The following is a 12,735-nucleotide window of genomic DNA, read 5'->3' as shown; positions in this document are numbered from 1 at the left end:
CCATTTTTGCATTCTCCTTCTACCTTGCTAGCACCAGTGGGTGTACATAACACCCTTCTGCTGTCTCAAAAAAGCTGGCAGGCAAGGCTTAACCTTGTGCTCTCTTGCTGAAATGTTAAGGCTGGCAAGCATGCCATGCCCTACGTTCTCCAGCTGCATTGCTAAAACTACAGGGTACATGCAGTCCACACAAGAGTGTCCTTTGATCACATGGTTCTAGCTTGCATTTCTGGCTCTATGGGATTATAAAATTGAAAAGACATTTCTTAGCAGGCTACTAGTCTCAGAGCATTGCCCAGAAAGCAGCCTAAAACACACTCCTGGTATTTCTGTGAAAGAGGTCTGTTTACTTGTCTTGAGGCTATACCCTGAGGGTTGGACCTCATGTTTGCCACATATCTAGAGGTTTCAAAGGTGCTTTCAGGGAATAATGGCTAGGAATGCCATCTTTGCCCTCTATCTTGGCCTTTTTGGAGCTCATTCGTACTTCACAGAAAGGAGCCTATACACATATCCAGAGCCCTGATTTCTGCAACTGTCACACCAGGAACCTGGTCTGGAGGCCAGCAGAGATTAGCATATGGTCCCACAGACTGCATAAATTTGCACACTTTAAAAATTGCTGTTTGTGGGTCTGGCTTTCAATCATTCTGAAGCTAGGTTCTGACAGATCTTGGCACACCCCCAACAACTGGGATGCATCAAGAATAAATCAGGCTCTTACATAATCACAACGGTGTGAGAGACAACCAAGAACTATGGCAATATGGAGCAAGAGGTTTATCTCTGACATAAGACCACTTCTTCAAGACTGAGAGAGGTAGCTCTTTCACCTAATAAATTGTAAAACACTGAAACCTATATTACACAATATGTTAACTACCTGGAATTTAAATAAACACTTGGAAAGACAAGGGGGAAAAAAGGAAACAGAGAATCAAGCAAAATAAGAAAACAGAGGAATATGTTCCAAATGAAAAAATAAAATAAAACTTAAGAAAAAAGAAAAAAAAAGAAATTTAATAAAGAGGGAGAGAAGTATTTTACATGATAAAGAGTTCAAAGTAATGGTCACAAGGATGCTCACAGAACTCAGGAGAAGAATGGGTGAACACAGTGAGCGCTTCAAAAAAGAGACAGGAAATATAAGTACCAAACTAGTACAGAACTAAAGAATACAATAACTGCCTGAAAAGTACACCGGACAGGTTCAATAGCAGACTATATTAGACAGAAGAAAGATTCAGTGTTCTGGAACACAAAGCAGTAAAACCGACCCAGAGTGTCAAAAATATTTTTTTTTAAAGATAGCCTAAGGAACTATGAGACAACAAAAAGCAAAAATAACATTGGTATAATAGTAGTCCAGAAGGAGAAAGATAAAGTTGCAGAAAACTTACTTGAGGGGCACGTGGTTGCCTCCGGTGGTTAAGTGCCCAACTCTTGGTTTTGGCTCAGGTCATGAGCTCAGGGTTGTGTGATCAAGCCCCATGTCAAGTCCCAGGTCAGGCTTCCCACTCACTAGACAGTTGAGTTTCTCTCCTTCTTCCCCTCTCCATCCTCTGGATCACACTCACTCTCTCTCTTTCTCTCTCTAAAATACATAAATAAATCTTAACAAAAAGAAAAAAAATGATTTGAAGAAATAATGGCTGAAAACTTTCCAAATCTGAGAATTGACATCCAGATCCAGGAAACCTAGAGAGTTCTAATTAAGATGATCCCAAAGAGATCCACACTAAAATGTATTATAATTAAAATGTAAACATTTTAAGATAAAGAGAGAATCTTAAAAGCAACAAGCAACAAAAAAAAAAAAAAAGAGAGAAAAAAAAAGCAACAAGAACAGCTTATTACATACATGGGAACCTTCATGAAACTATCAGCAGATTTCTCAGCAGAAACTTTATAGGCTAGAGGGAAGGGCGATGATTTACTCAAAGTGGTGGTGGTAATGGAGAGAGTAGCCAAAATCCTCCAAACAAAAATATTCTACCTGGCAAGTTATCACTGAGAACTGAAATCTCCTCCAGAGTTTTCCAGACAAACAAAATTAAAGGAGTTCATCACCATTAAACTGGCCTCATGAGAAATGCTAAAGGAACTTGGTTAAGCTGAAAATAAATGGCACTAATTACACAAAAACTTATAAAAGTAAAAGTCTCACTGGTAATGTAAATATATAGTAAAGATAATAAATTAATCACCTATAAAGCTAGTATGAAGGTTAAAAGAGAAAAATAGTAAAAACTAATGACAACTATAATTGACAAAATGATTTAAAATGTGACATAAAAAAACACTTTTTCTGTGGGAGTAAAAATGCAGCTTTAAAATGCTTTCAAACTTGCTTTGAGATAGCCTGTTATACATACAGATTGTTACATGTGAACTTCAAAGTAACTCACAAAGAAAAAATATTTTGTAGAAACACAAATAACCTTTAAAACAAAGACCATAGCAAGAGACAAAGAAAGGCACTACATAAGGATAACGGGATCAATCAAACAGGAGGATATAACAATTGTAAATATCTATGTTGGAACGTTGGAATATCTAAATACATAAAGAAAATTTTAGCAAACATAAAGGGAGAAATTAACAGTAATATAATAATAGTAGGAACTTTAACACCCATTTACTTCAATGAATAGATCACCTAGGCAGAAAATCAACTAGGAAGCAGTGGCTTTGATCAGCACATTAAGCCAGATGACTTAACAGGTATATATAGAACATTCCATTCAACAAAACAAAGCAAAACAAAACAAAATAGAATACACTTTTCAAGTGCACATGAAATATTCTCCAGAATAGTTCACATGTTAGTTCAAAACACATTTCCCAATAAATTTAAGAAGACTGAAGTCATATCAAAGCATTTTTTTTCTGACCACAATACAAAACTAGCAGTCAATTAAAGAAAGTAAATTGGAAAAAGAGCAAATAGTATGAGGCTAAACAACATGCTACCAAACAACAATGGGTCAAAAAGAAATCAAAGAGAAATTTTAATAATACATGGAGATAAATGAAAATGAAAACAAAAAAGTCAAAAATCTTTAGGACCAAGCAAAAGGTAGTTTTGATAGAGAAATATATAGCAATACAGGCCTACTTCAGAATATAAGAAACATCTTAAACATACAATTTAACCTTATACCTAAAGGAAATAGCAAAAGAGGAACAAATCCCATCTTAAAGGATACTGAAAATGCATTTGACAAAATATAATATTCATTCATGATAAAAACTTTTAACAAAGTTGGTTTAGAAGGAACATATCTCAACATAATAAAGACCATATATAACAAGCCCACACCTAACATCATACTCAATAAGTAAAAAAGCTGAATAGTTTTCTTCTAGGATTAGAAATAAGACAAGAATGGCCACCATGGCCACTTTTATTCAACACAGTATTTGAAGTTCTAGTCAAAGCAATTAAGAAAAAAAAAAAAAGAAAATAACATATCCAAATTGGAAAAAAAGAGGTAAAATTCTCACTATATGTACACAACATAATTGTATATAAATATATAGATTTATGTACATAAATTATCTAAATAAGTTATCTATATATGATATATGTAACTATATATATCTGTTTTTATATATATATATATGTGTATATATATATAGTGTGTGTGTGTCCTCCAAAAAGTTGTTAGAACTGATACATGAATTCAGCAAATTTTCAGGGTCCAAAATCAACATACAAAAATTGTTACATTTTTATACACTAACAGTGAACTACCAGAAAGGGAAATTAAGTAAATAATCTCATTTACAATTGCCTCAAAAAGAATAAAATACCTGGAAATAAATCTAATCAAAGAGGTGAAAGATCTGTGCTCTGAAAACTATATTAGTGAAAGAATTTGAAGATAATAAAATACCTGAAAATATATACCATGCTCACAGATTTGAAGAATTAATATTGTTAAGTTGATGAGCAACTATTACCCAGAGAAATCTACAGATTTGATGGAATCTCTATCAAAATGCCAATGGCATTTTCACAGAAATAGAGCACAGAGCCCTAAAATTTGTATGAAACTATAACTGACCCTGAATACCCAAAGCCTCCTTTTTTTTTTCACCCAAAGCAATCTTGAGGGGAAAAAAAAAAGAAAAAAGCTGAAGGAATGACTCTTCCTGACTTAAGCTATAATACAAAGGCATAATAATTAAAACAGTATGACATTGGCATAAAAACAGCAACATAGATCAATGAAACAGTATAGAAAGCCCAGAAATAAACTCATGTGTAAAATGGTCACAGGAGCCAAATGGCAAGGATCCAAATATATAGCCAGTGGGGAAATGATGGTCCCTTCAATAAATGGTGCTGGGAGAACTGGATAGTCATATGCAAAAGAATGAAACTAAACCACTATCTTACACCAGACACAAAAATTAACTCAAAATGGGCTAAAACCTTGAATGTAAGACTTGAAGTTATAAAACTCTTAGATAAAAATAGGCAGTAGCAACTTGATATCAGTCTTGGTAGATTTTTTAGCTCTGACTCCAAAAGCAAAGGGAACAAAAGCAAATTTAAGCAAGTGGGACTACATGATACTAAAGTTTCTGCACAGCACAAAAAAATGCAACATACTGAATGGGAGAAAGTATTTGCAGTCAGATCTAAAAAAAAAAAATGTGTAATCTAAAAATATAATGGAACAAACAAAACAAAACTCATAGATACATAGAAAAGAACTGGTGTTTGCCAAACTGAATGGGGGTTGTGGAGTGGATGAAATGGGTGAGGGAGTTATATTTCCATTTACAAAATAAAGTATAGGGTGTAGTATACAACAAAGTAAGTACAATCAGTAATATCATATAGCATACTGGAAAGTTGTTGAGACAGTGGATCTTGAGGGTTCTCATCAGAAGAAAAAAATATGTAACTTTGTGTGGTGGCAGATGATGGCTGGACATGGAACAATAATAATTTCGCCATGTATATCAATGTCTAAACACCATGTTAGAAATGGAATTCAATAATGTTATAGATCAAATGCATGTCAAATTAAAAAAATAGCTTAGAGTTTAAAAAAAGAACTCTTGAGGAGAATAGTTATTTCATTTACTCAAATATATCATTTCTGTTGCTAACCTCTCCTTCTGGATGTTCTAGTGTTTTAAGTTGCCTACTGATATAATTTCCCTTCGGTCTTAAGACTTTCTTTACCAACAATTTTAAAACATACTTGCTAGCTATGAATTGTCTCAGTTTTTCTTCATCTGAGAATATCTTTATTTCACCTTCATTTCTGAAGCATATTTTCACTGGGTATAGGATTTAACATTGACAGTTTTATTTTTTTCCTAATACTTTAAATATGCACACCAGTTCCCTCTTGGACTTCATGGTTTCTAATGAGAAAAATTTTAATTCTTATCCTCTTAAGCTAATGTTTCTTTCCTTGCTACCAATGCAGCTCTCAATGCCATGAAACTGTGATCTGGGGTATGAGGAAAAAGAAAAAGGTTTAAAAAAACTACATGGGATTTTCTCTCCTCACTCTGAGCATTAGACATTTCCTGTTCCTTAAGCCATATATAAGAAGATTCACTTCTAGCTATCTCTATCCTGATACTCAAACCAGACTTCCAGCTCAGTTAAATTTATGTGGTGGACTAAAGGCATTTGTGAGGAAAATTAAAAATAAGCTCATGTAGGTTTAATAGTGCTTCGAATTTTGGCATTCTTCTCTGGCCCAGAAGTTTCTATCTATTTTTCAGTCCTTAGATACCTTTCCTATGCATCCTGTCCAGATTTTAGTTTTGCATTTCATGGGAGAGTCAGGGCAGCATATGTGGACACCATATCACCTGCACAGAATCCTATAGAAATTACTTATGCCTTCTTCTAGGACTAAGGAAATAAGGATTAAAGATCTACAGAAATAATTAAATAAAAAGTGAAAGCAAACAACAAAAAATTTTGTTTCTACCTTACAGTTTTATTCTACATTTCAGTTAATACACAGAGTATTTCAATATACACAAATATACCGCTACGAATTGCTGTATTTATACCATCTTATACATAAGTATTTTATGTTTGGGGCCAGCCTTCAATTTATCCTAAGCAACAGACATTAACTTGAAACCCAATTCCGGATTACGGGTGAAGGAAAGGCCAGCCCCTGCAGGGTGGTGGGTCCGGCGGGTCTGGTGTGGGAGAGCAGGAGTTTTGGCAAGGGCTTCAGGAGGACTCCCAGGGCGTACAGGAGCTGGGGGCTAGAGCCCCGGGCCTGGGCAGCTGGGGTTGAACGGGCCTTCTAGCTCCGTGTTTCCCACCTCACGCCGCCACCGCTTCTGGCAGTCTCAGCTCTCCTGCTGAGGCAATGTCATCCCTGTAGCCACCCATCTGCTGAACAATGGTAGTGGGGTAGGAGTTCTGCAGTCTCTGGAGCATATGATTGCGGCAGTGAGAAGCAGAGTGCTGGAGATTCACAGCCATTTCCCCCACAAACCTATTATCTTGATTAGTTGGAGTACAGGAGCTTTGGTGGCCTGTCACGTGTCAGAAATGGAGTACGTCACTGTGGCTGTCTTCCTTGGGTTCCCTTTACTTAACGTGGATGGCCCCAGAGGGGATGTGGATGATCCCCGTGTGGATATGAAGACTTCAGTCCTCTTTGCCATTGGGCAGAATTCCTTGCAGTGTTATCCCGAAGCCATGGAGGATCTCCGGGAGAAGATTCAGTCTGAGAACAGCTTGGCGGTGGTTGGAGGAACTGATGATAATCTCAGAATACATAAAGCAAAGCAGGAATCAGAGGGGCTGACTCAGAGCATGGTGGACAGGTGTATTCAGGATGAGATCGTGGACTTTCTGACTGGAGTGCTGACTTGCACCGAGGGGCATATGGGCTCTGACCCCACGATCAGGATGCTAAGAAGAAGCCTCAGGATGCAGCCCACAGACACTTGGCCTTTGAGGTCCCTGAGTGGGGCAGTCGGCCTGCCTCACCAGCTAGCTGCCAAGCTGCCTGCCTCACCCTCAGGCTTGGAGGATCTTTCCAGTGTATCTAGCAGCCCCACCTCAAGTCCCAAGACCAAAGTGACCGCAATGACCTCTGCCCAGAAGTCCAGTCAGATCGGGAGCTCTCAGCTCCTGAAGAGACATGTGCAGCAGACAGAAGCTGTGCTGACTCACAAACAAGCTCAAGTTCCCATTTCATCAGAACAAACAGAAGAGGCAGAGAAAGAAGATCTTAGGGTCCAGCTGAAGCGCCATCATCCCTCTAGTCCTCTTCCTGGCAGTAAGACCTCCAAGCGACCTAACATTAAGGTGTCCCTTATCTCTCAAGGGGACTCAGCTGGAGGGCCTTGTACTCCTTCCCAAAGAGGAGTTCCAGAAGCTGAGGGAGGGAAGCCCATCACCATGATGCTGGGGGCAGGCTTCAGCTGGGGCCAAGGATCTCACAGGACTTCTCACCACCAAGTCAAGTGCTTCTGAAGGGGAAGTCTCAGCCAGCCCAGCCTCCTCAGTGTCCAGCAGCACAGCACCTGGTGCCTTCCACACACTCCAGAGCTGCCTGGTGGCCACCTCTCCTGGGAGCTCCCTCCCTCCCACATCAGCCAGCAGCCTCTTCAAAGCCTCAGCTTCAGCTTGCAGGATATCAGCAGCAAGACCTCTGGCCTCCCAACAAATCCTTCCCCAGGGCCAGCCCCACAGGCCACCAGTGTGAAGTTGCCCACCCCCATGCAGAGCCTGGATGCCATCACCATGGGCACCAGAACCATTGTTCATACCATTCCTGTGGCCACCACTCTCTCCTCCTTGGGAGCCACTCCTGGTGGGAAGCCCACAGCCATCCACCAGCTGCTGACCAATGGGGGCCTTGCTAAGTTGGCAAGCAGCCTCCCCAGCCTGGCTCAGATCTCTAACCAAGCATCAGGCTTGAAGGTCCCTACCACCATTACTCTGACACTGCATGGCCAACTGAGCCGAATCACTACACTGAGCCCCATGGGCTCGAGAGCAGCCCCAACAGAAGAGCCCAGCTCCCAGGCTCTGCCCTCCAGCTTGCAGCGCCTGCCTCCAGCACTTGAAGCTGCTGTGCGATATAGCCTCCTTTACCAGGTTGGTGATGGCTACCGTGCAGTGAGCCCTGGGCACACGTGCTGTCTTGCTGAGCTGTCCACTCGTCTGAAGACCTCTTAAGACCTCCATTTTTGCCTCCCTGCCATCTGTCTTCAGAATGGGCCTCAGGGTCTCATGAAACCATTAGGCTAGCAGCAAGGGAAACATTGTCCACTGGCACCTATGGGTCTATATCCCAGAATCACCAGGTTCCTCTGCAGATCTGGCTGTGCATGAGTCAGAGGCACTTCTTCTCCAGCATTAGCTGTGACTTGACCTAAGTAGCAGTGTTGGACTGCTCGCGACATTTAATGAAGGAGTTCCTTTTGGAAGTCTGTGCCGCCCCCATGCCAAGTTGGTTGGAGACATCCACATGCTCTGGGGCTTTTATGGAGTTAGAATTGAGAGCCCTTTGCTGAAAACTGGATCATCCTGGCCTACCGACAGTTGTGCAGTACCAGAGGGCTGGTTTTGGACATCACTGTTGCTTTCCCTGAGCAGCCATGTGAGAACGTGCCCCATGCAGCTTCTCCCTCTTAAGAACCATATCAGATATTGAGTAACCTGCTGAGACCTGGGCACTCCTAAGTTCAAATCCATGATAAAGTAAAGAGGACTGGGCTGTTATCTTTTAATTCCTTTGGTCACTATAGATGGGTAACAGCTATTGCCAGGAAGTAAAAGATGGCCTGGCCCCTTATTTTCATCATGCTTCAGGGATTTCCTGTATCCAGAAAACTTACAGGGCTAAAAAGGCTGAAGAATAGGAATGGGACAAATGAAGTGGCTTAAAGGCTGTGCCAGTAAGTTCTGTGGAGAAAACTTGGGGTATGAGGCTTTGCACCTAGTACCTGAGGAGCTGTTGATTCGACATGGAGATGAGGAAAATTTGCCAAGTTACAGGGAAGAAACCCCAACCCCTGAAAATGCCATCTCCAGTGCTTGGAAGTGAAATGGAAACAGCTAAGTTAACATCTTGGCTGTCCCAGGAAGTTCAGCATTAGGATGACCAAGGCCACGTTTTAGTGTTTGTTTCCATTCCATGCACCTTCTTGTCTTCTTGCTTAGAAGTGAGAAGGTTATTGGCATTGACTCTACTGTGTGGGGCTCCTGGTACCAGCCTGAGCCCTGGAGAAGTGATCACTGAAGATGGAGCTCTGAGCCCCTCCTTACGTCTTCACGATACTTGTACACCAAAGAAGTTTTAGATTTGGTGTCATACCTGTCCTCTAGATCAGGTTGCCTGCCCTTCCCTACTCTACAATGTTTCCAGCCAAGGTGATAATAAATAGAGCAACCCAGGTGTGACTCTAACTCTGTTCAGTATCTGTAGGCAGGAAGGTCCACAGCATGCCATGGCAGTGGTCCAGGGTTTTGACCTGTGGTGTAACATATATGCAAACCAGGCTGTCTGTCTTTAGTCCAGGAGCTTTACCTGCCTGTCTAACTGGAAGCCAGGAGAGAGAACCTCTTGTGTAGGAGTCTGAGACATGGCAGAAAGGGGTACTGTGGGCAGGGGGGTGGTATGTGTGATAGAATAGAAAGAACATCCTGAACACCAGGCCCTCCCTCCCTAACCTCTTGCAGAGCTGATCTCAGCAGTGGTTTGCACAAAATTAGGCTTTGTTCTCTCATTAGCTGGTAGGTAACTGCTCTCAGAAATTCATTTAGTAAGTTTGAGGAAGATATTAAATCTGAAAGTGACATCCATGGGTCAGGGGTTTAGTAACTTTACAGGTAGGATTATACATCAATAGAAACCAAAGACAATAAGACTGAGACTTTGTGAAGCTTTTAGGAATCATTTAGGACAGGCAGAGGGTCCTGAACAACTCATTCATGACTTAGGAGTATGGCCTAGACAGTGCTAGAGTGGTTGCTCCTAAAAGATACTGGCCTAGTCTATGCTGGGGCCCAAGGAGAAACTAATGCATCGTCCTGTGTTTGTGTAAACCCTAGTATGCTTCCCATGGATGAGGCTTGAGTTGTACACCTTGAAGAAAGCCAAACCTGTAAAGGGGAGTTGTGAGAACATTGACTCTTGTTCACCTTGGAGGGACAGGCTAAAGGGGGAGATGGCTGAAGTCCATAAGTCATATTCTTCAATGCCACACTTCTGCACCCAGAAGAAGCTCTTTCTTCTACCTATCATGAGTCAGACCTGGAGTCCATAACCTCAGATGGCAATACTACTGGCTGAGAATGTAGAAGGATCAAGAAAGCTTTAGTTAAATTCTTGACATTCAACATGACAGGTGCATGTCGATGCCCTATGGAAGATGTCCTTGTGCTTTAAGAAGAGGTCACTGGGCAGCCCAGGTGGCTCAGCGGTTTAGCGCAGCCTTCAGCCCAGGGCCTGATCCCAAAGACAAGGCCCACATCAGGCTCCCTGCATGAAGCCTGCTTCTCCTTCTGCCTGTGTCTCTGCCTGCCTCTCTCTGTCTCTCTCTCTCTCTCTCTCTTTCCCACTCTCCCTCCCTCTCTCTCTGATGAATAAATAAATAAAATCTTAAAAAATAAAAGAGGTCACTGATGGAGGAAGATCTCCTACCTGTTCTTGGCTCCACCAGTAGAACAATCTTGGGGTGGGTGGGTTATAGAACTGAGCTGCTGTCTCGATTCTGCTCTTACATTAGCAAAAAAATAAAAGCAACTTTGGATTTCTTAAAAAAAAATCCGGGATCCCTGGGTGGTGCAGCGGTTTAGCGCCTGCCTTTGGCCCAGGGCGTGATCCTGGAGACCCAGGATCGAATTCCACGTCGGGCTCCCAGTGCATGGAGCCTGCTTCTCCCTCTGCCTGTGTCTCTGCCTCTCTCTCTCTCTCTCTGTGTGACTATCATAAATAAATAAAAATTAAAAAAAAAATCCAATTCTGTTATCCAACCTATCCATCCAACTGTGGGAATGATGTTGTCAGTTGTTTTTGGTTTCTATGTCCAAAGCCATTCCAAAAAATCTTTGAACTTATAAACATATGATGGATAAAAGCATTGAGATATATTCATATGCCATAAGAATATTAGGTCTGTCCAAGGGGTGCCTTGATGGTTCATTTGGTTAAGTGTCCAACTCTTGATTTCAGCTCAGGTCATGATCTCAGGGTCATGAGACCAAGCACCATGTCAGCCTCCACCCTGAGCATGGAGCCTGCTCTCTCCCTCTCCCTTTGCCCCTTCTCCCCCACTAGCCCTCTGTCTCTAATAAAAAAAAAAATTATTAGGTCTGTCCAAAAATGTTCCTGAGTCAAATAATTTAAAAAGGGTATGTCACCCAAACCCTGAACCAGTTTTCCTGTACTGGCTAATACTCAAATCCCAGCTTCTATATCAGAGTCATTATAGTGCTTCTCAAGCAATAGTTTCATTTTCTGTGAGAATCATATACACAATCACTGAGAAATATTTGTAGTCACTATACAATGAGGCTGTAGACAATTTGGAACACCTGCCCTATAATATTGATGAATGCTAAAATTTACTTCATATTAATTATAAGACATTTTATAAGAAAAATTATAGTCATCTGAATGGCTGATACTTTTATGAAACAAAACCACCAATTTCACAATATTTTCACAGCTAGGAACCAGAGTATACAATTTTATGTTGCAATGTAATAAAGAACATGTTATCATCAATCCAAACTATGTTTTTTATACATAAAATGAAATCCTGGAACTTTAAGTGTAACAGTGGGTAAATGAAAATACTTTATACTTTTAATTAAATTTCAGAGTCAATCAGTGGAGGGATAAGCAAGATGTGCTACCTTTGCCAAACTATCATTTTATGTAACTACCTTGCGGGAAAACCACTATTAATGGTTTTGAGAGTCCTTAATGCCTTAGGGCTCTCTTCATTTGCTAAGACATGATAATCAGCTATGCCAGGCTGTGTGGGCTTTGTCTCTGCCAACTCATGAATATATTTCTCAAAAAGTTTCATAAACAGAAGGGAAGATAAGCTGTTTCTGTCTTCAGAGCCTTCTGTTAAGAATTTAGAAGCTCTCTTGTTTGGAAAGAAAAAAATAAATAGAAGCCAAATTGAAAATGTCAGTCCCTAGCAGGAAAATACATTTAGGTCATATTCAAATCTAAATGATCTTAACATTGTAAGAAAAAAAAGGCAACATTATAATTTCTAATCCAAAATATTTGAACTTCTAAAACATATGTTAGTGAGGTATATTCTTCTGAGCTCTCTAAACTCTGTGAGAAAGGATCATATTATTCTCCTGCTTTCCTAAAATAGTGTTAAAAATAACCTGGATTTTTTTTTGTTGTTTTTTATGGTTTATTCTTTCAAATTTTTTCAACTGAATTTCTTACTTGTAAACTTCTTTTACATTGATGTTTAGGGGAGAATAAGTTAATTTTCAAAATGAAGAGGCAGAAATATGTGCTTGTTATTTTTTAATTTATGCTGCTACTACAACATCAAGAGGCAGAAATATATGCCTGTTATTTTTAATGTATACTGCTAATACAAGATCATCACTATACTAAAATCATAATATGGAAGAATGCAAAAATTGCCTCAAAACCATCCTTTCATTGTGGCCATATTCTTTATTAGTAAATCATTTGGTTATATGGTTTTCTTTGACCAATGAGACATTAGCAAATG

General features: G+C 40.3%; 2 long non-coding RNA genes and 1 pseudogene across 7 annotated transcripts in view; 2 read left to right on the top strand and 1 right to left on the bottom strand.

The window, feature by feature from the left end:
• LOC140623484 (uncharacterized) overlaps window positions 1–12,735 on the bottom strand; it is a 251,144-nt gene that overhangs the window by 176,551 nt on the left and 61,858 nt on the right. For all 5 annotated transcript variants that reach the window (XR_012023093.1, XR_012023091.1, XR_012023090.1 and 2 more), the window contains exon 3: window positions 1,401–1,594. This is a non-coding gene — a long non-coding RNA (uncharacterized lncRNA). The remainder of the gene's footprint in view (window positions 1–1,400; window positions 1,595–12,735) is intronic.
• The window catches only part of LOC140623485 (uncharacterized), a 50,262-nt gene that overhangs the window by 32,551 nt on the left and 4,976 nt on the right, over window positions 1–12,735 (top strand). The gene's annotated exons all lie outside the window — the stretch shown is intronic.
• LOC140623538 (KAT8 regulatory NSL complex subunit 3-like) lies at window positions 4,745–8,988 on the top strand (annotated as a pseudogene).

This window comes from Canis lupus, chromosome 33, assembly GCF_048164855.1.
Source record: "Canis lupus baileyi chromosome 33, mCanLup2.hap1, whole genome shotgun sequence".
Taxonomy (NCBI): Eukaryota; Metazoa; Chordata; class Mammalia; order Carnivora; family Canidae; genus Canis; species Canis lupus.
Note: the sequence above shows the minus strand (reverse complement) of the source record. Positions and strands in the feature narration are given on the sequence as shown.